The following is a 5,972-nucleotide window of genomic DNA, read 5'->3' on the forward strand; positions in this document are numbered from 1 at the left end:
GCACTAGTATCCAAACAACCGCAGAGGCAGGCCCTGCCTCTGCAATCAATTCAAGATTGGATGGTCATCGGTTTGCAGGGGGTCCTCACGGCGAGGGGTGTCCCTTTCCAAAAAAACTTTTTTTGCAGCCTACCTGGCCTACCTCCGCACGCAGCGCACCGTGCCCCCCTCCCCCGCAGCAGGATCGGCCCCGCCCACTCGGGCCACTTGCTCCAGCTCCGCTGCCCGCCCATCATCCTCAGCCACGCCTCCCGCTGGTCCCCACCCTCCCTCCCAACGTAAGGTGAGCGCTCGGCCCTCCTCCCTCCCCCCCTCCCTCACCTTCACGCCGGCCGACGCAAGCCTCATACGTTCCCCCAGCTCACAGGCAGGTACTGGCCACTGTGGTCAGTACCTCGCCTTCTCCCCACCACCTTCCCTCCTCCCTTCCCCCGCCTCCCTCCCCCGCAAGGCTCACGCCTCGCAGGCAGGTGCTTCTCCGCACCTCGCCATTCTCCCCCCGCTCCCCCGCACGGCGGCCATCGCGGCGCATTTCGCCTTCTCCTCACCTCCCTCCCTCCTCTCCTTCACCAGCACGCTGGCGAGTGGTGCAGCAGCGCACCCCGCCCTCCTCCAACCTCCCCCCCCTCCTCCCATTCCCGCTCCCCCGCACGGCGGCCATCGTGGCGCATTTCGCCTTCTCCTCACCTCCCTCCCTCCTCTCCCTCACCAGCACGCCGGCGGGTGGTGCAGCAGCGCACCCCGCCCTCCTCCAACCCCCCCTCCCTCCTCCAACCCTCCCCCCCCACTCCCGCTCCCCCGCACGGCGGCCATCATGGCTAATTTCGCCTTCTCCTCACCTCCCTCCCTCCTCTCCCTCACCAGCACGCCGGCGGGTGGTGCAGCAGCGCACCCCGCCCTCCTCCAACCCCCCCCCCCTCCCTCCCATTCCCACCTCCGCTCCCCCGCAAGGCAGCTGCCGCAGCGCACTGCGCCCTCTCCCCATGCTCCCCCTTCCCCCTCACCAGCACGCCGGCAGGTGCAGCAGCGCACCCGCCATCCTCCCAGGCACGGCGGCACGCCTCTGTTCAACCAGTCCCAACTCCACCCCCAGTGCATCATCGGAACCGGCACGCAGCCATACACCGGCCGTCTCCCTTGCTCCTCCCCACGCCGCACGGCGTCTCGCACCCCAGCCACCCCAGTCCCCTCCCCCCGCTAGACGCCCTCGGACAGCACGCCACCAGGCTCAGCCAGCCCCCCGCCTCCCCTACTGCCCTACGACCCTGTCGCTCAGGCGGCACCCGTTGCTCAGGCGACACCTCCCCTGCCGCTCTACGACCCCTTTGTTCAGGCGGCACTTCCCCTTCCCCAAGCCCCGCCCCCTGCTCTGGCGGCACTCCCCCCGCCTCAAGCCCCGCCCCTCGCTCAGGCGGCACCTCCCCCGCCTCAAGCCCCGCCCCTCGCTCAGGGCGCACTGCCGCCCACCTACTTCCTCCCACCTCCCCTGCCTCAGCCGGCACCTTCCACTCAGCCCTCGCCACTACCCGACCCAGCTCAGCTGTTTTCATTCTTATCCTCCATGTACGCCCAGGGCTCCCACACACCCCCCAACCCCAGTCCAGCTCCCTTCTCAGGAGCCTTCATACCCACCGGATTCAACCCTTTCCCGGCACCAGCCCCATCATACACCCTCGCCACTGCTACTCCAGCCGCCGCTCCTCAACAGGATGCAAACCGGCCCTCTCTAGTCCCCGCCGCCCTCCGCCAACAGATCATCTCCGGTATGTACATAGATTTGGCTCAATTACTCCAACCCTCCATCACCGACCCGCTACGGAATAGAGAGTTCACCACCCCCCTTCGGCTTCTTAGCGCAGCTACGCCAGTCCCTCCCTACCCGGTCCCGTGACCTCAGTCCCGTCGAATTCGCATACGACTTCTCCCTATACAGAGACGTATTGTGCTCCGCCTACCCTGACCGCCGGACCGAAATGGACCAGTACCTTACCACGGTACTGGAACTGGCCATTCGGTTCGGCGGTATAGGTTTTTACAATTATCACATCCTGTTTTCCACGTTAGCAGCAGCCCGCCTGCAGCAGTTCAATCAGTGCACCTACTGGGGAACACAGGACCAGGAACTGTACTGTAGGGTGTTCGCGACCAGGGTCGCTCTGGCATGCGACATATGCGGAGCGCCATCCCACCCGGCCGAAGCATGCTCCACGGCCGTTGAGAAGCCCCGCCCCAAACCCATTCCTTCCACCACCACCAACCCATCTCGTTCGCTACCCCGCATGCGTTCCGCAGGCCCTCCGCCCCCCCTCATCCCCAGGCCCGCCCCCTCCACAGCCGTCACTAACCCCGCCCGGAACTCCGGCGGGACCGACAAACTGGGGAGGCCTATCCTCCTCCAGGGAGGCCGCACTGTGTGCAATAATTTCAACAATCGCGGCTGCCTCTTATCGGCCTGCCGGTAGCGCCACATTTGCTCTTTCTGTGGAGGTGCCCACACACGCACCGCCTGCCCTCACAACCCTACCTCATGACTAGGCCACTTCCTCAGCACACCCGTCAACATCCCAGACCTTGCCACCGCACTCCGCAACCACCCTGACCGGCCCTTTGTCGCCTTCATCATTAATGGCTTCACTTATGGTTTTCACCCTGGACTAGTAGTCACCCCCACCACCTCCCACACCTGTCACAACCTCCAGTCCGCCATCCAAGACCCCCAAGCGGTCGACACATTACTGGCCAAGGAGGTCGAGGAGAGGTTCATGATGGGGCCCTTCGACAAACCTCCCTTCCCCGTTTACCGCATTAACCCGATCGGGGTGGCGACCCGAAAGTATTCGGGGAAGAAGCGTCTCATCATGGACCTCTCCTCCCCCCACAACACTCCGGTCCCCAGCATCAACAGTCTCATCCCCAGCCAAGACTACTCCATGCACTATTCCTCTGTCAACCACGCCATCAGCTTCATCCACCTTGCCGGCCACGGGGCCCTCCTGTCTAAGGCAGACATCACTAACGCCTTCAAGGTACTACCCCTCCACCCCGACCACTGGCCCTTCTTTGGTGTGCTATGGAAGGGCTCCTATTATTTTGCAGTTCAATTGACGTTTGGGTGCAAGAGCAGCCCCAAGCTGTTCGATTCACTGGCCGAAGCACTGTGCTGGATCCTCCTCAACAATCACAGCATCCCTCACCTGGTCCACCTACTGGACGATTTTCTAATCGTCGGGCCCCCCTAAACTCCCCCAGCACAGGGCCTCAATATACTCCGTTTGGTCTTCAACGACCTCGGAGTCCCCCTCTCCGAGGCCAAAACTATCGGCCCCTCCACCTCACTGGAGTTCTTAGGTATCACCCTGGACACCGTGGCATTTAAGGCCTCCCTTCCCCTAGAGAAGCTCCACCGCATCACCCTTCTCCTCCAAAACTACATCCTCACCCCTCACTGCACCAAACGCCAACTACTCGCACTCCTCGGTCACCTCAACTTTGCCCTCCGTATAATTCCCCAAGGCCGCCCTTTCTTATCTCACCTCCTCGCCACAGCTTCCTCCATTCCCAACCTGCACAACCAAGTCACCATCACTCCCTCCTGCCGCACCGACCTCCACCTCTGGTGTCACCTTTTAGCTAACTGGAACGGAATCACTTTTTTTTACGACACACTCGTATCCAACCCTGACGACATACAGCTTTATACCGACGCAGCCCCCTCCATCGGCTACGGGGGCTACTACCAGGGCCGCTGGTTCGCCTCAGATTGGTCAACCGAATTCCTCGCCTTCACCCCCCCCTCCACTCACCCCTCCTCCGCACTCCACGAGCTTTTCCCTCTGGTCACTGCCGCGCTTCTTTGGGGGCACGAATGGTCCCGAAGGAGCATCCTGGTTCACTCGGACAACCAATCCACTGTTGACATGATTAACAAAGGCCGCTCCAATTCCCCTGCCATTATGCCCTTCCTCCGCCGCCTTATCTGGACCTCAGTCACCCACCAATTCATCCTCCGTGCCGCTCATGTCCCCGGTCACTCTAACCAAATTGCTGATTCTCTCTCCCGCCTTTCATTTCAGAAGTTTCGTTGTCTCGCCCCGGACGCCGACCTCTACCCAACTCCGGTTCCTCCGTTTTCCATGACAATCTTCACTTAAACCCCCAGCTCCAACACCTCATCACCCAGGCACGTCATCACATAGTAAACAGCTTTGCACCCAGGACCCTATCCAGCTACCTCACGGCGTGGAACGCCTTCAAGCGGCACCCCATTTCCGTCATCAGACGTCACCATCATCGCCGCCTTCCTCACCTACAGCCACACCCAACTACACCTCCGCACCTCAACCCTCCACGTCTACCTCAGTGGAATCCGGTTCTTCTTCTGATTGATGGACGGATCGCAGAGCCCGGACACCTCTCACCCCCACATCACCATGCTGCTCCGCGGCCTCCAGCGCAGCGAAGTCCGGACTCCACCCAGACGCCACCCTCTAACCTCCGACCTACTACTCCACTGCCTCCGCACACTCCGTGCCGGCTACCTCACGCCACTGATCTCCTCAACCCTGGAATGCATGTTCCTGTTGGCATTCTTCGGCTTCCTGCGGTGCTCCGAGATGACGTCCTCCTCCTCCCGGTACGACCCGTCACGACACCAGCATGGCAGACATCGCCTTCCACTCCAGCGAATCCCTCACCTTCACACTGAAGCGCAGCAAATCAGACCAGGGGCACGCATCCATCATTCATCTATTCAAGCTGGACCGCCCCTCAGCCCTTACGAGCCTATCCTCCGCTACATAGCCACCAGACGATCCCTCAACGCCGCTCCTCACGACCCTCTATTCATCACCGAGACCAGTTCCATCGTCACCCGCTTCTGGTTCCACCATCACCTCCGCCAAATCCTCGCCCTCTCCGGCCTTCCACCTCAGCTCTACTCCGGCCATTCCTTTTGTATCGGCGCCGTCTCCACCGCATCCAGACACGACCACCTCGTCCGCATCCTCGGCCGATGGTCCTCAGAAGCCTACCACTCCTACATAAGGACGAACGTCCACGACCTGCGCAACGCCCATCTCCACCTAGGCCGACCGTAACCGGCGCTGGTTTCCTAGCCTGTCCGCCCCGGAAGGGGATCCCCTCCTTCGCGATCCTTCACAAGGTTTCTTCCTCCTCCATCCTCCCCGGAGGTAGTTTTTCCTCGCCCGACCGAGGGTCCAAGGACAGGAGGAATCACACGACAGTTGCCCGCCTAGAAGCCACCGGCTTTCTCCAGGTCCCGGCCGAGGTACGCCCTACTACCCAGCATCCCGTCCACGGACCGGCCGAAGCCCTGGGCCAGGATGGACTCGGCCCTTGCCCGGAGGTTACATAGTACATGACACAGTTTCTACCAGATTTTGCCAAAAGTCCTGGGTTAGGACGGACCCGGCCCGTTGCCCGGAGGTTACATGGTACATGACACAGTTTCTACCAGATTTCGGAGCTGACCCCGAAACCAGGGAGTTCTGCCACTGAACCACCAATGCATGACCGCTCCTCGCTCACCCGGACGCCATCCGTCTCCACCTCCCGGCCTTGCCACCTCCAAGCCAGCCTTTTGGGGGTAGTGTTGGAGCGAAGGCGACAGACCGCTCCTGAGCAGACAGACTGCTCCCGAGCAGAGCAACCGTGGCGGTCGCCTGGCTCCCGAGACTATACCCCCACCCTGAGTCTCGCCCCACCTCGGGCTCCCCATCAATACACTTACATTTCATTGTGTTCAATAAATGCTGTTTAACTTGAGCAGAAGGTGTGGTCTCTTACTAGTGAAATGTAGTTGTATTCAGCGCATGTTCAGGAGTAGAGACCTCCCTCTGCTCAACCTCCGCTCAACTTGGTAAGGTACCAAGTTCAGCTGCGCTGCTTATCTCTCAGCCAATCCACGCTGCAATCACCACAGTATAAATACACCTGTGACTGCATCACCTACC

This window comes from Gymnoscopelus braueri (genome assembly GCF_963280865.1).
Source record: "Gymnoscopelus braueri genome assembly, chromosome: 11".
In the NCBI taxonomy this organism is placed as follows: Eukaryota; Metazoa; Chordata; class Actinopteri; order Myctophiformes; family Myctophidae; genus Gymnoscopelus; species Gymnoscopelus braueri.